This window comes from Aptenodytes forsteri, unplaced genomic scaffold (genome assembly GCF_000699145.1).
Source record: "Aptenodytes forsteri isolate BGI_AS27 unplaced genomic scaffold, ASM69914v1 Scaffold81, whole genome shotgun sequence".
NCBI classification, from domain to species: domain Eukaryota; kingdom Metazoa; phylum Chordata; class Aves; order Sphenisciformes; family Spheniscidae; genus Aptenodytes; species Aptenodytes forsteri.
In genome coordinates, this window is record NW_008795259.1 from 5,872,944 (window position 1) to 5,896,415 (window position 23,472).

Genomic DNA, 23,472 nt, shown 5'->3' on the forward strand with positions numbered 1-23,472 from the left:
TGGCACAGGTTGCCCAGAGAGGTGGTGGATGCCCCATCCCTGGAAACATTCAAGGTCAGTTTGGCCGGGGCTCTGAGCAACCTGATCTAGTTGAAGATGTCCCTGCACACGGCAGGGGTGCTGGACTAGATGACCTTTAGAGGTCCCTTCCAACCCAACCAAACTATTGATTCTATGATTCCATGATTCTATGATTCTATGTTGTCAACAGCAAGTTTTTCTCAGCGAAGTCAGGGGGACATTATTGACAACCTGTGTTTTGCTGGCAAGTAAATGTGGGGAAGGGCCTCCTACCACCCCTCAACATGATTTGAGGGAACCCAGCACTGCCTCTGCTATGCAACAGGAAGGGAAAGCAGAGGCAGGCAGCTGCTAAGGTCCTGCCTGGAGTTTTTACTTTAAGAAATTCCATCTACTGTATAAGTCAGTTATGTTTTTGTCCACGTGACAAAAGAGGTGATACAACATGATGGACCAATTCCTGTGGCAACGAGAATTGTGTTTGTAGGTGAACTCCCAAACCACGAATTCAAAACTAATGGTGCCAGATGACTCCTGCAATTAAGTTCAGCCAACAAGGATCAACAACGCTCAGGCAAGGTAGTAATACGATATGGTTAAATAAACTTGCAGAGTTACCAGTATACCTGTAATGAGGCAATAGCAAAAGAAATCTGGTCATCAGGATGCTTTTTCTGCACATGTGCATTATATCAGCAGAAAGCAAAGTAAGTAGAAGCAGTGAAAGAAAGGTCAAGAGTAGGGACATACATGCTTCAGGCTTTCTGTGATAACAGCTTTTGTCATTTGAATGTCACTCTGCATCGCGGTGCAGTTCCATAAGGAACCTTTCTTGAAAATAGTGGGCAACTCAGTGGCCCCCAGGAGCGACATCCCTAAGACCATTTCCTATTCCCAATGCAATCTCGTTTTGGGGTATAGCAACTATCAGGAAACTTGCCATTAAGTAATGTAAAGTCTCGTAAAAGGATGTTCCTTCCCTGAGTACCAGTAATTTCTCCACTTGCTGCCAGCCCACAGTAACACAGACATATATTTTTTTAAGAATGGAAGGAAGCACTAGCAGTGAGGTGGCACACAATTCTTTTATGCTAATACCAGGGTTTCTGGTGTCTCATGCCTTTCGAAAACTGTGAGCAAGCAGGCTCAAACTTGTCACATTTTGCTTCTTGCCTAAAGGAAGATTACTACTATTAATAACAGTGTTTAATCAAGAATGGTTCCTCTGCCTCTGAGGCTGAAGGAGAATGAAATCTTTTTTTTCTGTCTCAGGTCCTCAGCTGGTATTAAAAGAACGAAAACCACCTTTGTTAACTTCTGGCCTGCGGTGCTGCTGGTCTCTCTGGGGCTCTTTTCCTGCAGCTTCACCAACCCCAGGTGTGTACTATTGGCCTCTGGATCTGCGAGGCCTACTAGTCAAGCAAGATATTTCTCAGCAGTATAGAAGGCGCTTATGTACATTTAGGGCTTGAATTGTGTGGTAGCACAAGTGACGTCTGAGCTACAGTTAAGGTCATGGATGACTGAGTCTTTCACAGGATTCATGCAGATGGCTCCTTCACCAGCTGAGTGTGATGGATGAGTACGGGGTCACTTAGACTGTAGACATGACAGCTGGTTAGGATGATAGCCATATGCTTTGACTGTGCTAGCTTGGTGGGATCTCTAGCCTCAAGTGGACCTTAGTGGTTTTTGCTGCAGATGGATTACACGGGCTTTGAGGCAGAGTCTGTTCTTCTGCTTCAGGCTGGGTAGTTCCTTGCAGGGAGATCAGGGGGATCAGTCATACAGGAAGGCACTTGTTGGCATGACTGAGTGAGGAAGAACTGAACCTTTAACCTTCTCTTAATGCAAGTCATTTCTTGGAGCCCTCCAAAATGGTTTCTTAAGGACGTCTGCAAAGATGGAATTGATAAGCCTTTAGTTGTCATATGAAATACATTATAGAAACATGTTTCATGGCTCAGCATGGGGATGTGCAAAGGATTTGAAGGCAGTAAAGGGAGGGAAATCTTGTTTTCTTTGCTCACACAAAAAAATTATTGAGCCCAGGAAGGCTGCATGACAAAAACCTGTGGGATTGCTGCAGAGGTAATTTCATTTTTCAAGAACAATTTAAATGTTTCAGAACACAGTTTGTTATCCACAGTTGAGTACCCCATTGTAATAGGCTTAGCTGCATCTGTGCAGTTTAGATCCCCGACCCAAAGTGAATGCCTTTCTTGCCCCTGCTTTTGTGATGAATATTTGATTAACAGCTCTGTTGTTTAGGTTACTTTCCCTGTTCTTGCCTTGCAGACATTGCTGAAAATCCTTTTTCTTGTCACTCAACAGTTACAAATATGGCTTTTGGCTTCATAAAGACCCGTGAAGATCTGATTGAACTCTGTGCAACTGGTGGTCTATGCATGGTACAAAGGAACTATGTAATTGTTATACACAAAAGTCACAATAATTCACTTTCCACCATTGCAAATACAAATTTCTCTTTTAGCCCATATTATGAATTAAAGTCAGCGTATTCCAAGTGTGAGCTACTCTTCACGCTCCAGTTTTAAAGACACCCCCCCCAACACATATTTGAACTGTAATTAAACTATTCTTAACTGAATATCTGGTTCTGGGCAAAGATGAAAAGGAAAAAGAAATATCTGCCAGAACCAAATTCTAGCATTTCTCGCAAATGACCCATTTATCTTGTTAATTCTGAAGAGAACAACACTTCCAAAGAAAGGATAAAAATATTAATAGTTTGGACGACCATATGGACATCCAGAGAGTTCCACTGGGATTGAAACGTATTGTGCTCAATACATATTTAAATAAACGCCAAGGATTTTGTAGTCAAAAAGCTCAGACTTGAAAAGGTTTATACACATGCTTAGTGTATTTGTCATGTTGAGTAGCTGGTCTCCCAGAAAGTCAGTGGACTATTTGCATCCATAAAATTAATTACATGCTTACATCTTTTATGCCTGGTCCTTCCAATGGATTTTTGCTGTGTGCACCCAGCACTCATGTAGAATACTACAGACCTTAGTGGATCCCATGCAGGCACATCGCCTGAGCAGAGGCAATTCATTTGCAGGAGACATATTACACTGAGAAAGTGGGGAAGAAGAGGCAATCACTTTTAAATTCCCTCCTCCATTTTCTCTGTACATAAATACACAAATACATGTGATATTTCTAATATATGTAAATGCTTCTTAGCAGCACATACACTGCACTAGGAATATGTTAATGGAAAATTATTTCTGTGTTTAATGACACATTGAAAGAGTTTTCCCTCACTATTTTGCCAAAAGAAACCAAACAACTCAGTAATGAACATAGTAGGAAGAAATTAAATTTGAGTGAAAAGAATTCTCCAAGTGAGCTGTTTACTTTGTTCTTTATATTTCTTGTGATATTTTAAACCCAAGGTGGGAGTGTGAGTATTGCGCAGTTTTTTACCCCCCATTAAATGGATTATTCTTTTATGTTTTCACAGATTACTTCTTAGGTTTCCCGTACCCTTAGTTGCTCACAGCTTTGTCATAAATTGCCTTTGCAATAACCCCACAGGAGCACCAGTCCTGTAAGAAAGTGCAGGCTGTATTCTGCATGAGGCAGACCACCCACAATAGGTGCTTAACACCAGCCTCCAGGGATGGAGGCTCCACCGCGCCAGGATCTAAAATCTCTTAAGCAACTTATGCAATCGTTTTAGAAATCCTAATGCTTGCAGTACCTAAGTTAGGTACCTCTAAACAGGCTGTCTGATTATAGTCCTAAATGTTTTTGTACTACTTCCAGAACGTCATATGTTTTATCTCTGGCCCAGGCCAGTCCTACTGTTATTATTACCTACTGTTTTACTTACTGGGCAGGTTTAAATTAAAAGGAAAAATCTAGAGGCACTTGTTACTGTTCTTGAAAATAGACTGGACCTGAACATGTGTTTTTATTTTTACTTCATTTTATTGAGATCTTCATAAATACAATGAAACTTGACAACATACCATATGGTGCATAAACTTTAACTCAGAATACAATCCATTGTCATAAAATTACATCTACAGACCAGTCAACAATTTCTCCTGGGACACATCAGTGAACTCATTTTACTCAAGATCTGAAGTCCTTCAAAGCTACAGAGTACCTGCAGAGCAAAAAATCCCACAGAATGACAGAGGGAATCCCATCGTATGAATCCCAGCCCTATGGTTATAGATGCATAAAAAGATCAAAAAGAATGAAACACAATCACAAAGTAAACATTTCCAAAGAAAATGATGATGATAACTTACATCAGGGGAGGATTTGATCCCCAGCTTTTATGCAGTGTGAGGTACTGTAAGTACTACTGTAAGAGAGCAGGAGAGAAGGACAAAAGGGTTTCAAATTCTCCATGCTGGACTAACTAACTCTGCTGAAGTCAGCCTCAATAGGAACTAAGCAAGGCATTGCAAATACATTGGAAAATCCAAATAAATGCCAGATAAAACAACCCCTATCCAATCAAGGATGTGCAAAAATATATAATACATATGAAAATCATACTAACTAAGCTTTTGTTATTAAGGAAAAAGTCCTTTTAGTTCTCACAGTCTTCTGACTACTTTTGCAACCCTGTCAAGAAAAAAAAACTGTAAAAGTGACTCTAAATTGTGACTTGATGTTCACGTAAACTGTGATAACCCTCTCAAGCACGTATCTTTTTTTTTAAAACGTAAACTCCCTCCTCTCCCCCACAGCGTGACCTTTCTTGCGTGCTTTGTGGCTCTACCAGGAGCCTTTGCTCAGACCTGTCTCAAGACTTCTAAGCAGCATAGGCAAAGTCTGTAGTTTCCTGCCAAGAATGAGAGGGCTGGGTGGGAAGGGTGAAACTTCCTATGCTATAAAAAAGGAAGAAGGAGAAGGATGGGTCAGGTGTGGGGTGAAGTGCTGGTGCCTGTCAGAGAACCAGGGTTTCTGCAAAGGCAATGAGAAGATGAGATGCTGAATACTGCTGTGACCACCTAAGCTCTGCAAGCTGAGAGGCCAGCAGGGATAAAGCTCAGGGATGCAGCCTGCTGTGCTAGGCTGTGGAGTACTTATGCCCTGAAGAAGAACTACTCACAACTGTTACAATCCTCTTTGAGAAAAATGTACTAATGTCTTCCCTCTATTTTTCATTTGCTTCCTTCTGCCCGTATCCCTCCCCTCTTCCAGATCCTGAGCAGATGCCTTGCCTGATCTGCCATTCCCCTGCAATGGGATAAAACCCACTCCTGTTGCACACCTGAAATGCATTTTGAACCTGAGGTGTTCCTATCTGTGCTGCATGGTGGCTATGGTAGCAAATCATGTCCTTTAGCTACTAAACATTGCATTTCGGCTTTGCTAGTCCCCAGAATATGACATATTTTCACGTAGCAGTGAAAACTGGACTCTTTCTTATCCCATGGCTGCTGGATAGATGACAAGGCTCTCTGATACCCCCTAAATACCAAAGATGGAAAAAGTGTTATCTCCTATCTGGAGACGGATATGAGAAGCAGCTGTCTGCCTGGAGCAGATAGAGGTAATATTTCTTCCCATGCATGAAGATCAAAAATAATGATAGGTGAGGGTCTATGTGCTGTCACTGGTGAACACAACTTCGTAGTTTCATTATCACTGTGTTCCTGATTAACTTGGCCTTTCATACAGTGTTTTGACATATTAGAAACGGACCCAAAACAACCCACTTCCAAAAGCAACTGTTGAAGACAAAGAAGTGAATGGGTAATTTCTTTTTCCAACCAGAAAACGTTATTTGGCCATGTCTCATAATAATTGTATGCACCCACTGGCACATAGTGGTTTTGCTTGTTTGTTTGGGTTTTTTTTGTTAAAATTGTGTCTGTATTCATAGAGAAGGAGTTGTCTTTAACCTACAAAATAGCTATGGGTGCTCTAAGAGGTGAAAATCTTTCCTCTAATTAATATTTCTTGAGTCTGACATTGATTCAGCTGTACAACACTGGCATCTGTACCTTGTCTTGACCTCACTGATTGCCTTGTCTGAGCATGAAGACATGCTACTAACAACAGGATGAACATTTTCAAGACAACTTCAAGCTGCTGTCTATGAAATGAAACCAGCAAAAGAAACAGAAGTCTTACAGCCTTCTTCTCTGTCTGAACTGTTAGAGTCTATACCTTGTTCTTATCACCTAGCTTCAAAGGTGTTTCTAGAAATACAGAATATGAGCGCCTGGCCTTCTCAGGATGCTTTTAAGCTGAAAGAATAAAGTAAGAAGGAATAAGGATGTGCTGACCTCGTTTGTCCCAGAACGGTTCTAATACAGCAAGAATAAGGTTCGTAAAGCCTGAAAAACAACCTCAGATGCTTTTCATGCCAGCCTCTAGGTTTTGGTCTTCAAACTCAATTGTTGCAGTCTCCACAGGGAGTGTATGTGAGGTATTATCTAATTGTCCTCTATTAACGTGACACACACTAACAATACCCCTCATGATGAGGACTCCATTATCTATTCTCCATCTTCTTCATAATCCACTGCTGGGACATGTTCTCAGCTTTCCCAGCCCCCTCCCATTTCAGAAGGTGAGTATTCTAGATGAAGCAGTTCCTCTGCCTGTATTACTTAATGGCTAAGAAGAACTAGCATTTACTAGAATATAAAAGATTTCTTAGGCTTCGTCTCGCTGGCAAACTCTTGGCTTGGCAATTTGTTACAGGTGACTCTTTCAGAGGAGACTCCAAAAGCCAGTGTTCCATCTGTCTTAGTATTCAACATGTAATGGTGATGTAGTAGCAGCTTTTGTAAGAGCTGAGGTATTCTTGGCCAAAATTCCCATCCTTCCATTATCTGCTGTGAGCCATCTGGTTGCTGTCCGTCTTCACAGGGGAGGATCTTTTGCAGCTGTTTTGAGTCTGATTTCCCAAGGAAATGAGTTTATGCAGTGATATAATTGCACTGATATTCCATTAATATTGTGAAAGACAGATAGAGATCCCAAGGATTACTGTATTTCTATCTGCTCCCTGGGAATTAGCAGGTACAGTAGGGAAGAGAGACCCAGATTAATGTCCCCACTGAGGAAAGGATGGGCAGTTATACAATCTTTTTGGCCAAGTGATCACCTTGCATGCGGTTCCAGAGTAGTAACTGAGGTGTTTTAGCTGGTATGCTAAGGGAGATGGAAGGAGTTGGAATTATTGTGTGCATGAAGGAAGAGTTATGGGGAAAAGACATAACGATAATAAACCAGGCTTTGTAGTTCTGCTCCTCTTCGCTTGTTTGTCAGTAGCCTTATAGAAAAATTTTATCCATATATAAATCCCAGGGACCACCCCACTGCTGAAAGCCTTCTTAGCGATCCAGTGGTGCACACCAGTGCAAACGCTGAGTACCTAAGAGTAAGGTATGGCTTCCATTCACCGTTCCTCGCTGGTAGTCACCAGCAGGTCATTTGGGGCCTCTTTAATGTCTAAGCATACCTTCTCTTTAGGTAGGGAGACATTAGCCAGTGTATGAAGAATTAATGACCCTGACCACAGCACATAAACACGGGAAGACCCTACTGACGGCAACTGCATGGGACATCAAGGCCCATTTCTCCAACTGTCGGTAGTCACTTCATGTAATCCCTCAAACAGTTTGAAGATCCTTTCTTAATTCTTAAGAACTCAACTTTGATTGCAAATATGCAATCAAAAGAGAGCAAGGAAATGCAGAAAATGCAGGAGGGGTTAGAGGAAAGCAAATTAAAATACATTGCAGAAGAACTTCTCAAATGAGATTGCAGCTTTGCTGTTAGCCCATCTGTGTGTGCATTGCATCAAAAAGATTTTTCTTACGTACCTGCTAATTCTATTCTTTCTTACTTGTGGATCTACATTTTTATTAGCAAGTTCTGCACCGTACCTTTTTGAGATATCAGGATTGCCCTGCCAAACCAGATGTCTGCTCTAATGTTGAGATTTTTTCCTTTGGAAATTGCCAATAACTGGTACTTCCAAATAGTTAAACTCTCTCTCAGTATGCTTTGGAGGTCATAGTTCAGAAATGAAGGAAATTCCAACAAAAGGAACTTGACATTGGAATAGCTGTGATTAATAGCAGCAAAGAGGATTATACCAAGAAGCTGGAAAGATAGTACTTCCCAAGTGGAAATGGAGTGGGCTTCTAGTCTGACAGAAGTGAAAACCTAACCAGAGAAAGTGTAAGAAAAGGAAAAAAAGTGGTATTTTTCTGAGATATTGAGCTATGGGTTGCTGGGAAAATGTATGAGACTTGGAAGACGTGCATGCAAACAAATTATTTGCCTGAAAGACGGTTGCTCAAGGAAACTTTGCTTCCAGGTGAAGCTGAAAAATCCAGCCTTGATGTAATTTTGTTTCTTTCTCTTTGTGGGAGAAATTTGATTAATTAAATATTTTATATTTAAAGTTTCAGAGAGGGGAAGGAGAAGTGGAAAATAAAGAACAGTGGGAATAAGCACCAGTGCTCAATGTTGAGGTCAATAATGTGATACTGCTTGACACGTAATCTTTAGTTAATTATAAAAAATAAGACCGTACTGTTGTGAAATGCTGGAAACGGTGAGAAGAATTCCTTGCTGACCCTTGTGATCGGTTTATGCACTGAAGCATGAGTTTTGATTTCTTCCTTTTGACTGAAGAATCATTTTGTCTCTTTAAAAAATCTAGCAGTATTTTGCTTCATGACCAGTACTATTCAATGTTTGCGCTAACAGTTTGGATGATGCAGTACAGTTACAAAATGTGAGGATGACATCAGGCTAGGAGACATTGTAAGCACTTGGGAAGGTGGAGTTAGAATTCAAAATGGGCTTGATAAATTGGAGAAATGGTAGGAAATCAATACCAGAAAATTCAATAAGGACAAGTGGAAAGCACAAGCCTTGGAATGGCAAAATCAAATGCCCAGGCATAGAGAGGTGAATAATGGCCTAGGAATCAGCATTGCAGGAAACGAGCTGACCACAAACTGAATAGGAGCCTACACTTTGATGCATGGGTTGTTGCAAAGGAGAAAAATGCCACTCTGTGCTGTGTCAACAGGATGTTGGGCAAGTTGCTCATGTCACATATGTGAAGCACTTTTACTGGCATCCGCAGCACAGAAAGGCAGCGCATCACAGCTTAAAGGAGATAAGGACAGACTCCCAAACTGCTGTCAGGAAGACAGCAAGAAATTTGAGCAGAGGTCTGGAAAAAGAGGACTTGTGAAAAGGTTAAAAAAATTGTATTTTCTGAGTCTGGAAAAATGAGATTTGGGGAAGGGCATAAAAGCAGACTTTTAAAAAGTGTAATATATACTAGCAGGTATAATAGGAAGAGTGGTGATCTACTTTTCTTCTTAGTTTCCAGGGACAGGTGAAGGTGCAATAAACCTAATTTGAAGCAAGTGGGATTTAGATTACAAGCAAATCGAACCTCTAAGGATAAGGTGGTTGAAGTATTGGAACAGATGACTGATAGAAACTGTGAAATCTCAATTTTTTCAGCTTTTAAGAAAAGGCTAGAGAGTAGTCTATTGCAAGTTGTTTAGGTGACCTCTGATCTTGTATCTGAAGCAAAAGACAGAAGGAATTTAGAGAAGTCCTACATTTCTATAACCCTGAAATGCATATAAAATCACTTCTTATAATGTAAATCAAAAGGTTTGAGTGCTCATTATGTCTAGTCTTCCTCTATCATTTCTTTGGGTCTTCTCACCTCTTCCCCTCCTCCTCTGTTAGGCTGAATCCACACGTGCTGGGAATTGCCTCTACTGTGTAAGTACTCAAATAAACCAGTCAGTTTTACTAAGTGGTAGAGAGAAACCTTATCAGGCATGGATAATATTCTTAAGCTTATGTGAACATACCAAATGAACCCTAGAATGATCAGTGCTTCTCATGATAATTAGGAAAAAACATGAAGGAAAAACCTCATGCTTTTCTTGATCATCATAAGAAATTGGTCTTTCCAGGAAAGAGATGATCAGAAGGTGCTTGGCTGTGAGTGCCATACTGTGGGGCTAACTGGGAATAAAGCATTCACTCCAGCTGCACTTTGATTGCCCTCGTGGGTCCCTACTTTTATAACAGCAATAATTTCATGACAGGTAAATCAGATCCAGAGCCTTGTATGCTTAAATGGTGTTCTTTTAGATTATCCCTTCAAGCAGGAGGCTGTACCCTTGATCCCAGCATAAGGACTTTCGTAGTGCAAACTACTCTGTAATCTCCCTAACCACACCGAACTGTCACCTTACTTAGAATCATAGAATCATTAAGGTTGGAAAAGACCTCTAAGATCATCGAGTCCAACCATCAACCCAACACCACCATGCCCACTAAACCAAGTCCCTGAGCGGAAGGGATCATTTTACTTCATAAAATGACCATCAGAAAATGTTCTATTGATTCAGAAGGGGCTTCTGTTTCTGCATGTGCTAATTGATACTTTATTAAAGTCTAAGTTACCATACAAAAGTGCCAACTAGGCCAAGCTCCCTGCAGCTTTGTAAAAGACCATTATTCCCCATTACCTTTCAAATCCCTATATGAGAAGACAAGGACTACCTATTCACTTTTCTCATGGATTCCTGCCTCAGAGTATAGGTTCACAGTCTATGTATCCAAGCAAAAATAATTAACTGACCCTTCCTATTAAGTACAACATATTTTCAATAAAACAAAGTTTGAACCCCTGTGACTCCATCATAGCTTGCTCTACAACGTCATGGGGCACAGTAAGACACTCCTCTTTGCATTAGTCTGTTAAGATACAAAAGAGACCCTAGCTATTTCTGCCTTTTAAAAATTGATCAACACTTACTGTAAGAGTAGAAGTGTTCTTTTTCATGTCCTGTAAACTCCCTTTTCTATTTATCTAAATCCACTTAAAGCTGGCATTGATTCTCTCACTTTTGACCTATGCAGTCTTACAGCAATGCTCCACATTATTGCATTTGATCTTGGATTTGCCATGCTTCCATGTGAAGTTAAGTGTTTCATAGAATCATAGAATCACTAAGGTTGGAAAAGACCTCTAAGATCATTGAGTCCAACCATCAACCCAACACCACCATGCCCACTAAACCACGTCCCTAAGTGCCTCATCTACAGGTCTTTTAAATACCTCCAGGGATGGGGACTCAACCACTTCCCCGGGCAGCCTGTTCCAATGCTTAACCACGCTTTCAGTAAAGAAACTTTTCCTCATGTCCAATCTAAACCTCCCCTGGTGCAACTTGAGGCCATTTCCTCTTGTCCTATCGCTTGTTACTTGGGAGAAGAGACCGACACCCACCTCGCTACAACCTCCTTTCAGGTAGTTGTAGAGCGTGATAAGGTCTCCCCTTGGCCTCCTTTTCTACAGACTAAACAGTCCCAGTTCCCTGTTTCAATGTGCATAAGACCAAATTTTCCCAAAAAAGCTTCTGGCCTAGTCTCTAGATTTGTACAGGTTTTGCACAAGGCAAATCTTGCTTGCTTTGCTCATTTGCACCTTGCAGTTGACTTCAGTAAGAATATTCAGGTGAACAGAGCCATGAAGATATGACCTGCATTTCTGCAGAGGCACATAAAAGACACATAAAAAAATTACAACACCTAACTATATACTTTGTAGGTACAAATGTAGCTTAGGCATTCAGATGGCAGAGTTAAATGCCTATATTATATCATTTATGCCCATTAGCCTACTAATTGTCTCATTAGCAACAATGAATAACTGCAGGCACAAAATATGTCTGAAGAAACTAAAATTTTATTTGGATACTATTTATATTACTGTGACATTCCTTGGGATGGAAGTGCAATATAAATTCATAGTATTACCTGTCAAAAATCTATCACCTCTTCTCCAGACGCTAGAATAGCTTTCCTTCAAGAAATATTTTTCCTGCCAATCACATGATAATAAGCAAAATACAGCTTAAATGAAATTTTCTACTTTTTAATGTCAAAATGATCTCCACTTGCATAACATAAGGGGACTGGGTTTCTTAATCAATATTTCACTGACCTAAAATAAAATAGTATAATATAATGTAATATAATATACTATAAAGTGATATAATATAATGCAATATAATATGACACATATGGAAAGCATGGTGTTAATTTTCCCTCGAAGATATGACATGCTCATGAATATGCATCATTTGATAATACCAGGAAGGGCAAACCCAACACACATGCAGCTCACGTCCATGCGTACTTGGACAGCTCTAAGGCAGGGGGAGTACGAGCCACCGTTAAGTGCACAGTTTGAGATGCACTGAAGAAATGATCAGATTTGATTAAAGTCAGTTGCTGCTAATTTCTAGTTAAATATTGAAGACAGAGTAATAAACCAGTGAATGTGACTGACTTGGGAAGACCCAGCAAACAGTTGCATTTTTCAGGAGGATTTAAATAGGGAAGTGGCATCTTGCAAAACTCATATAGGGAGAGCATTGCAGGCTGCCGGAGTGACATGGAGATGTGGAGGGCTGGGCTGTCCTGGTTCGGCACAGAGGCAGCCTCAAGCACCATCGGCCAAGGCTGGAACAAGGTCTTCCTCTTGTCCTGCAGTTTGTCCACTACACTCGCTCTGCCCACCTGCATCTCCTACCTGCCCCAGTTGGCAGAGACAGTGCCTGGGACCCCAGCTTTGAGAGGCGCCTACAAATGGCCATGGGCAATGAGGGGGTGCCTGGGTTACTCCCTTCTCCAGCCATTTGGAAACGGAGATGAAAGACCCTCTTGTGGCTCCCCTGGGCAGAAGCTGGGCACCCTGAGGCATTTGTACAATTAAAATTCAGGCAGAGGAAAGCCTTCCACTCCAGGAGCTGCCCCAAGGGCTGCAGGTCCCTACCCACTCTGGCCCAGGGAGGTCTCACAGCCCCCCCGTGATAGTGCCACCCCACCACGTGGGCAATGTAGCTGGCTGGGAAACTGGAGGGATGGCCCCGACAGAGCGGCAAAATAATCACTGCTCCTTGTGCCGTGTCAGAGGCAGAAGGAGGAGAGCGAGCATTTCCCTGTGCACAGGAGCCAGACTGCTCTGCTTGAGAAGGGTTTTAACAGGCATTCACCTGTCTCTACAGCTCCCGTTAAAAAATGCAGGAGTTTTTTCTTTAATGATAATCCCCCCACACCATTAATTTCAGAGGGTGGTCTCTGTAGCAGTAGTTCCTAGTCATTTTGCTATGAAGAATTGAATAAACTAGAAAAATGTGAACAGTGAATTGGAAAGAAATATGTCAAGGACAATAAAACTTTCGATTTCTGGTTTAACATTAATTCACTATTTCAAGAAAAGCTGTAGTGTCTGTCCAATGTTATTAATTAGCATGAGCTTCTTTCACTGTAACTCTTCTTTCTCTTCAAAGAAACACATATATCGTTATATATCCCCCATTTTGTTTTCCCACAAGGCACATTTCAAAACAACATGTGCTGTTTCTGATGCAATACCATATCAATCTGATTATATTGTACATAATAAGATATGCCCTAAGATAGAGCACTGCACAGATATTTATTTAGAAGGACACCTTTGATGTTGTGCGAACTAAAGAAATCTTAAAACTCTACTGAAATAAAAGTGAAATTCTGTGTCACTTTAATCAATCTTGATCATTGTAGAAGTCCGGGCTCTGCACAAGTGCCATTCTGATCTACTTCCAGGTACCAGCTGCCAACTAGACAGCCAAGACATGCGGATTAGCTCTTTGAACAGGAATTTTCTGAAAGCACAAATAGAAATGTATGTGCCTAATGCCTATTTTGCATATCAACTTTTCGATTAGAAGAGTTTTACAACTTGTTTAAGAATAACACGTCCATGTCACTGTCACTCTCAAGTAATGCATGGGTTTAAACTTACAGCCTCCTTGAACAGACCTTGGGGAGCAAATAATGGAATTATTCCTGAGCCTTTTATATGGATACCAATGACTGCAACAGACAGCTACCTGTTTCTGAAGCACTGTTTCAGACAGATTGTCCACATCTTAGAGAACACAGCATATTCATTTGTTTCTTACCAACACAAAAATACAATGCTTTCTAAATCTTTCCTATTTTTGAGCAATCCACTGTATTCAGCAAGAAGCAATATAGAAAATATACTTTATACCACTGAGAAAAAAATAGTAGCGTTACAACATACCTTTCACTATATTTGCACTTCTCTGTTATCCTGTCATTTGCTACAGCAGCTCAGTTTATATACTGCCTTTCTCTTGTAAGCTTCTGGGTAGTATGTGCAACAGGTGCTTCACCAGCTCCGTCCTCTTTTTAACACAACCCGCTCTAAAGAAATAGTTTCGTTTGTATTATAGCATGTGGCAAATTTCAGGAAAAAAAAAAAAGACGTCATCCCAAACTGATCAGAACACTCTTTGTCTGATGATCTAGCCTCTTTCTCAACCGATGCACCAGTATGTGAATGGGTCCAGTAATCCATGAGGTGAGGTATACAGACGCCATTCACTAGAAAGGATGCCGGGAGAACATAAGCTACATGGGTGGACGGTGGGAACAATAGCAAACATTTCATGTTGAGGTGGCTGGGAATGAATAATGCATGTGTTGGGGAAACAGTTGCCCCATTCTGGTGTGGAGGGGGTGGAAAAGTGGGTGTGGGAGGTACTCTCCTGATCAAGTTAGCATTTCTAATTAATATCCTCGTCTGCACAGACCCAGAAGACACCGTATGACGAGAAAACAATGTGCAAATATCCAAGGGGGAACCAGTTACCGTTACATGGACCCACAAAAAAAGCAGCTCGGATGCAAAAATAATATTTTATGTAGGCAGGCAGGCAGGCAGGCAGACATACACAAATGAAGCCGAAGGACCAAGAGAAATATTAGCAGGCTACGTGTTCTTTTGATCTGTTATTGTTTAGATATGGCATATAAACGAATGCTTCATCTCAGCTGAACCACCCTTTCAAATTATTGTTAATTAAGTAATAATCCCTGAGAAATCTGTCATGACCAACAGTTAGGAACTCGTTTATTATGTTTGCCTCAGGCTATTAATGCTCAAACACAGTGGCCACTAATTGCAATAAGAACTAATTTCCCTGGAATTACACATGCATTTTCTAACTATCTGGCAGCATATTTTTTGTTTTTAAACTTTAGTTTTTAACTTGTCTAACTAGAGCATTGGTCAGTCAGAAAAACTATTCTCTAATCATCCCGCACAGAAATCACCATTAACAAAAAGAAAGCTGATTTTTGTTAGCTTTGTAAATTATTAAATTTTTGTTGCAGACAACAACAGCAGAGGTTATAATCCCTACAAACAATGCATCAGCTCCAAATTCAGCAAAGCTAGCAAAAGCATTTTCAATTAATGTAATGAGCTTTGGATCAGTCCCGACAGTTCCTTTAAAAACAAGGGGGGGGGGGGGGCTGTTGTTTTCTAAGTTTACATTACGACTCTTCTTCTGTAATGTGTCATTAACATAATGAGAAATAATTTCTGGGATGTCAACGACCAAACTTTGACATTTATTCCTGTCAGCTGTTTTCAATGTAAACAAGTTAGGTAGCCATAAGAATTATTATTAAGTGTTGTCAAAGGGATAAATTGAGAAAATTAATCCAGAGGCAGGGGAAAAAATCTACCTGGAATTTAAAGTGATTTGCTCCACAAACATTTTTTCCCTTCGCTCAGGAGTAGAGTGTCAGGAAAAAGCCTTAAAGAATAGCTGCCATTGTCATTGCATTTTAAAAGCATCCACATGACAATTTATAAAGAACTGCCATTTCAGCTATTTCTTAAATAACCTCTTTCTTCCTCCATAATCATGTAATATATTTCTTTCACCTTTTGACTAGCACTTTGGTTTTTTTAATAAACTTACACACTCACTTTGCAGGAAATTATATTTTAAAATGCTTCTCAGAGGTGTTTTATACTAACAGTTTCATTTGGGTTGAATTAATGTTGAATCCTGATTTGCAGAAATAGAGGGAGAGGAAGAGAGGGAGAGAAAGAGGAAAAAAAAAGAAGCTTAGCTTGTACCCCAGCTCCAAAACACACATCTTCAATTCACATTTCTAAGTCAATCTTACAGTAACCTTTACGTGTAATAACAGAATTATTCTGATACTTCTAAAACACATATAGCAGCAGTGTAGTTATCTACTGGACTAGATAGTCGAAAGAGTTTCCTCCTCCTCTCTTCACCAGTGCACAGTTTGTTTTCAAGCCTTCAATGCCAGTTCTCACTTGATAATTTTTATTCTTTTCTTTTTTTTTTTTAGGTCCTCGTCTCTCTTTTTTCCCCATTAAGATGCGAATGGGTTGGTACCTCAGCCAATATGTCTATACATGCCTGAATAGACTTGCAGAAAAGTGGGGTCTCCTTTTGTCTGGACCCGTATGGCTGTATGTCATTCCGCACCGATAGGCAAGGGCTCCTCTCTCTGTGGGAGATTTCCAATAATTGCCAGAATGAATTAAACTGGGGCTTATCTGTTCCTCTCTCTTTTCAGCTTGAAAATGGAGGAACAAGACCAATTTTAACTGGTGACAATGCAACATAGAAATAGATTGGATACAGCTTGCGTGAAGTCATGTTGTAGACAGCAGTGGCAGGACACCGCTTTGAGGAGCGAGGTGATGTGCTACATGGACTCGTCTGATCCTTCTGATCTGACAAAGAATAAAAAATGAGTTGGGAGGTTAAGAGTAGTCCATCTAGTCACCATTGTCACAGGTGCAGACGAATAAAGGAGTATTTCTGATCATACTGGAGTGGACTGGGCAGCCCAGAAAAGCGGACTGGACTGCAGTGTGTCAAAAGGACAGACGTGGCATATTTTGAAAAATAGACAGTAAGTGTACAATTAATTTCAGATTTTCCCCCCACATACACAGTTTCTTCCCCCTCCTCGTCCCCCACCATGTACACCTTGTGCCTTAGTCTATGGGCAAGCATCACGAAGTACAGTCTTAACCCTTGACAGAGCAATTGGGAGAGTCCTGCCCTGTCTCTGGGGTGAGTATTTGGCAGTCGGGGGCTGAAAAGAGTGTATTAAGAGATAATATAGTTATCAGACACAAATTTTCTATAGCAAAGAGCTGTCATCTTCCTTTGCAGTTGAGATAAAGTGAGTTCAAAGTGCTTTCTCCAGGCAAAGAGACTCGAAACCACGCAAAAGAAATGAATTCTTTGACAGTGTCTGACAGACAGAAATGTGAACCATCAGATTTGAAAGGGACCCTTAATTCTTGGGGCTGCTTAATGCCAATGAGAAATATTAGGATCTTCTCTTGACCAACATGATTACTGCTATCAAACGAGAATATGTCAAACACCTTTCAACATACTGTTGTCAGTCAAGCTCTAAAAAGCCATCATTCACTGTAAACTATCTTCTCAACTACCACTCTGCCTCAGTCAGGTTCTTCCAGCCCCACAGTCAGTGAGAAAGTAATAGTGGAAAAAAGTCCAGCAGTACTTAGTGCTGTCAGCTTTCCTTCTCTTTTTCTCTCAAGCTCTCGTGTTCCTGCTCCATGTCAGAAAACCAAGAAGGAAGTTGTGATACAGTTATTAATGAAGACCAGAGGATGTGACTTCAGGTTACTGGAACTGGATGCAACATCCATCAGTAAGGTCACCCTCGCATCCTATCACGGGACACCGGAGAGAAGAGATCACCACCTCCCTCTCCGCTCCCCCTCATGAGGAAGTTGTAGACAGCAATGAGGTCACCCCTCAGTCTCCTCTTCTCTAAGCTGAACAAACTTAGTATGCACAGACGCTTCTCATAAGTCATGCCCTCTAGTCCTTTCACCATCTTTGTTGCCCTCTTTTGGACATATTCTAATATTTTTATATCCTTATATTGTGGAGGCCAAAACTGCACACTGCACTGGAGGTGAGGCCACACCAATGTCGAGGTGTAGAATATTTGGTGTAGAACTTGGGACAAATGTTAGCCTACCACAATAAAGTACTAGGATCTTGCTTTTGTCTTTTATACAGATGAGTTCATTTTAACATCACATACAAAAAGCAAAAACATAGTAAAAGAGGTGAAGACATTGGGGAAAAAACAGATGGATTGAAAAAAAGTAAAATTGCAAAGTCACATTTTCAATTTGTACTGTCAATCCTGAGAGTGCCCTTTGAGCTTAATAACTTCTGTAACTTGTGAATCTTAAATAAGCAATTGTGTTTCTTAAACAGCCCGTAACTAAACTAATTACCTAAAGAGATGGTATAATTTTAGATCATTTTTAAATGTCTCTGGAGGAAGCTATGCAAAATTCATAATAGGTTCATTTTCCATTAGGTACTCAAGAAAAAAATTAACAAAGTGCAAGTTTTAGAGTTTGATCTTCAGTTCTAAAAATTGTGAACAGTCAGCAAAACTAGAATGGCAAATCCATTCTGAATTTACTTTTTTATAGTCATAAACCTGTGAATTCAACTTTTTCAGAAGCATGCACTTCAGAGACTCTGCAGTATTTTAGTCCCATACATTCTCATTACTAGCTATTCTTTTTGATGGGGGCAGATATGGGCTAATCACCATCCAATGGACAAATGCTCACATTCGAAAGGGGTATTTTTAGAGCCCAGACAGAACTCAGCTTCTCTGTTTCCGACTTGAAAACACAGCAAAGTCAATAAAACCTACATTCCTGCAAAGAAAATACAATCAATTTCAGTCATTATTTATAGTCTAGAAACCTTCCTTAGGAGGAGTCAGTAAAGGGGATTCCATGTCTGTAAAATGGGCTAGATTGTCATTGGCCTTAATTAGTGCCATGCTGGAGAAACCTGAATATGGAATAAAATTGTCCTTTCTTTTTATAAATAGACAAATGTGAAAACAGAAAATAAACTTTTGCAGAAACATAAAGATAGAAGAGTAATTATATGTCAGGATGAAGTTACAGATGACCTCTGAAGCAATTGCCAACACAAAGCGAAGGAGAGGCAGCGCTCACGGGAGGAATTAGCACCCATCTGCCTGCCCAGTGGTGACCTCTCTTCAGAGCCTCGGGAAGAGAGGACTGACTTTGCTTGTTGTGGCACTGAATCTGCCTGGCCTGCTACTTTAAACAGGAACAAAACCGACTGCTTCAGATGGTGCGGGGTGCCTTGCCAACCGGCCACGTGGCTGGGCAGAGAACAAAACTTTCCCAAACCAGTCACGGCAGAACTGACTTCTGTTTGTCCTTTATCGTCTCACTGTGGCTGTCGTTAAAGGCTTAAAAAGCCTTGCTGCGTTCATAGTGAGTGCAGCAGTAGCCAAAAGCAGATTTATGCTGGTGGGGTGGTGGCTGCCCTGCTGCTCCCCATCCTTGGAGGTAGACAGTCCTACAGGAGGGCTCCCTGGCCAGGGGCTTTCCTCCACCCCGGCAGTTCTGGGAGGAGGTGTGGAGTGCCCCTGCAACGAGGCAGCATCACCAGCCAAGCCAGAGGAGATGAGGGGGAGAGGAGTCAGTGCCTGGCTCACCCCTTTCCCCCTTCCCCTCATTACTGATGGCCCAGATCATTTCTTGCACAGTCTATCCCTTCAAAAACTGGAGGCAATGGCAAATGCATAGGTAAAGGGGCCTCCATTTGGATTGGAGCAGGGGATCCTAATTGGATGGAGACCCCCAACCTTCAGTCCAAGAATGCCTGAGGGTGGGAGCTCTCCTGCTCCTGTGACTGTGCTGCTTGTCTCAGTCAGCTGCTCCATGCAACTACTTAATTTATCAGCACTTTGGGCTGGCCTCAGTAGCAAATGAATCCAAAATCTCCTTCCCCTTTGCAGCTCTCAATTAATTATTTTTGAACATCAGGCCAAAGAGGCTTCGCTTTCCCTTGATAGGACAACCTAATCCCCTCTCCCGTCTGTTGAGGACCGCCTGTTTTGCTGTTTGATGTACTGAGGCAGAAATGACACCCGGTTGATCTCCACAGCCTTTGTGGCTCCTAACCTCATGCTCAGAGTACCGAGCTCTCCTTAGGCCATTGCGGCTGCTCAGGTTTTCTCTTCATACACTCATAACAATTTTTTTCCTGATTCAGCAAACCTACAGTGCCCAAATAGAAATAGACCTCTTCCTAGATGCATCCTGCAGTAGCTTTTAAGCACTCATGTCACTCTGCATTATGATTCCCGGAGCTTTTAAAAGCTAGGGAAGGGCTGGAAAATGTCGTGAGTGGGAAATCCCTGAGGAACGCCCACTTGCCACAGATATTCTTGCTAATTCTGCAGATGGTATGTTCTTTCTTCTGAACAGGACATTAAAATAAGCTCTTGCTTACGTGAGGCTATTAAAAGATGCAGTAGTCATTTCAACAAGGGCAGTGGTGAAGTCGTCTGTGTCCTGTCCAAATTCCAATTCAGTTAATTACCTGTGTAAGGCACTGTGCAAAGCTCCATCGCTAGATGCTTGATTCCTGCTAATACTTTCTGCCTAACTAAATTCCCTCTGTTGTTTCATCTGTGTGTAGCAGTCATCTTCAGTTCCTACCCTGGACAATTTGAGAGCATACATCCTCTTTCACTGCTGCTCTGTTTTATTCCAGATGTGATCTGGGGAAAAATGAAATGATTCTTGCACACATAAAATCCATAAAGATGAAAGGTGTTATAACTGTATGTTAATTATTCATCACTAGTAGTATTGCACATACTAATGTTTTCCTCAAATTATAGTGTACCCCACTGAGCCATAAACATGTTAAAGAGCTGTAGTTTTTCATATAAATTTGGCACTCGAATTTCACCAAAGAGGTAGGATGAAGATCAGATTTTGTGAATATAAAATCCCTTCCTCACCTAAGGATGAGTTTAGAGAAGGAAGCAACAAAGAGTTCAAAAATATGCATTGTTGATAGTTTATAGTGCACCATGAAGTCTTTGCATCAGATAGAGCACAATTCAAAGCCAACCACTAAAGCACATCACCATATGCACAGCAAGGATACTGAGATCTCTACTGAGCACAGAACTGCTTAACACCGGCTTCACAATTACCCTGTAGGCTGTCCAGCCTGATTAACTACTGACGTCAACAAAAATAGTGACTGGAAATTCCTGCAGCTAAATATATTCTTGCCCTATAAGGCTGTTTTGGGTCTAAATACAAAGATCTCTGCACAACTGTGTGAAACAATCAACTACCAGCAGCACCACTTAATGTCTCTGTTCAATGTAAACTGTGCACTTAGGAGTGATCATGGTATAATTATAGTAAAATGCATTAACGAATAAAGCTTTAAAGAAAAAAAGTACTCAAAATCAGATAGTAAGTCGGAAATGATGTTGTGAATCTCAGGTAAATTCAATACAAACTGCAGTCATTTTGAATAGAGACAGCAATAAAAAAGGATTGGCATTAGGTTGTTATGAATGTGTTGGTGAGCGCTCTGCTGTTGTTTCACTTTTTCTAAATTCTACCAACAGACGCCATTAAAAGGAAATAAGATTAAGTTGTAAAATGGAATCTTTTGCAGTGGTAATCACAACAGACTAAACGACTGCCTGTTCCCAGTTTCAAACGGGAGGCAGCTAGGAGCTTTCCACTCAATAGAGGGGTATTAAAGCTGGAATTTTCTTTCCTCGCAAGCCTGACAAAGCTCAAGGTTGAAGTGAAACGATGGACTACAGTCTGTGAGCAGTGAGGTGAGAAAGGGTGTTGGATGCGATCCTATTGCTAGATGGAAATGTGTGTGTGTGTATGCATGTGTATGCTCGTGTACCTAGATGTACATGGGTATATGTATTTTGCTACCCTAACTTCTTTGTATCAAAGAGGAAGCAGCAGTTTCCCAAACACACGTGTGGCAGAAAAGGCAGAGCAGGAAGCTGCTGCCGGCCAGCGGGGAAGCCTTACCTATAGCACCCTGTATAAATCCAACATTTACCTTGCTGGCCTTTTTATTAACGGTGACTGGAAAACACAATGATCACTGCAAGCGGGAGATGAGTGCAGTAAATTCAAAACCGTTTTATGTTTTGGATGTGGCACTGCATTAACATGAAGAAAATCAGAGGAGCTCATGCTCAATTATTTAGATTTGTCTCATTTGTCCAGACTGAAGAACTATGCAGGGTCGCAGAGCTGTTATCTCATGTCTTTTACGTCAACAGATGACAGGATTTTTGTTACACAGGAAGATTGTAGATATGTACATCTTCTGGGGTTTGATTACTACACAGCCTGCCTGCACTCTCCAGTAGTACATGAAATATGCAACCCATGTCAGCTTCTCAAAAGGCATGTCCCTGGCACTTCTTGTGAGCTCCAGTCTCATCAGGAGATAAGATGCTATACATCATTAAATCACCACCAATCATCCACGTATTACTGGTGCAGGAGCAAGGCTCATTCAACAAGCATTCCCAGTAAGGAATAATCACTAATAATGAACACTGCACTAATTTCTACGTTATCTATTGAAACATTGGCTACAGTACCAAAAAAACTGTCTCTAATGCTACTGAAACCTGAGCACAAGCACTAGAATAACATAGCAAAAAACTGCTTGTAATTAGATGTTTGGATTAATAATTGTGCACTTATTTAAGGGCCTTCAGCACTGGCAGCTCCCTAATGAAGCATCCAGAAACACATTCACTGACCACGTTTCAGGCTGTGACATGCTTAAGGCGGAACACTAGCAGACAACTTGGTTGTCAAAAAAGTTAGCATTCATCTTAGGGCATTTCACTCTCCAGTTAATGTGATTGGAAAACATAATTTTCCCATAGTATAACATGTATTTGCGGGAGCAATTTTCAGTTGAAACAAACACTTTCCTCCAGGCTTCCCATTATAAATGAAATCTTCAAGCATTTTTTTTTCTTTCTTTTTTTTTTGTCTCCCCCCCCCCCCCCCCCTTCCCCCCCTTTACTGTTGGCTATTGGGGAGGTAGGCAGAAAAAACACAGGGAAAGAATAATGAAAGGCTAAAGAATAGCAGGTTTCTCAGGCTGTCTTGCAAACACTAAACACAGCCTACTCTGGTCTGTGCAAGCACAAAGTTGCTGTTCTGAAGAGCTAGCCATATGGAAAATTTCTCTCTTTGACCAAGGAAAGAAGGAAGCTCTTTGCTAATCTTCCACCCTCTGGCGCCACTTCCACCATGCCTACCATCTCACTAAGGTGGACTCTTGCATCTCCCTTTAATTCTCACTCCAAACAAGACAAGTTTTTTATGCAGCCTTTTTGCACCTTCCTCTGGACTCCCAAACCTTCAGCACCTCTTCAATGTGAGAGTGCTGAGGGAGCTGGCAGAGGAGCCACAAGAAGGGGAGGATCCGGGGAACTACAGGCCTGTCAGCCTGACCTCGGTGCTGGGGACTGGGGAAGAATGGTTCATCTTGAGGGCGCTCACAAGGCATGTGGTGCGGGACAACCAGGGCATCAGGCCCAGCCAGCACGGGTTCATGAGAGGCAGGTCCTGCTTGACCAACCTGATCTCCTTCTATGACCAGGTGA

The 23,472-nt window shown here is 41.3% G+C and overlaps 1 protein-coding gene across 1 annotated transcript in view; it reads right to left on the bottom strand.

Annotated features, from left to right (window-relative positions):
• Positions 1-14,310, bottom strand: part of CDH20 (cadherin 20) — a 55,278-nt gene extending 40,968 nt beyond the window's left edge. The window contains exon 1 of the mRNA XM_009279212.1: positions 14,168-14,310. The gene's annotated coding sequence lies outside the window, so the exon portion shown is untranslated. The remainder of the gene's footprint in view (positions 1-14,167) is intronic.
• Positions 14,311-23,472: the final 9,162 nt, after the last annotated feature.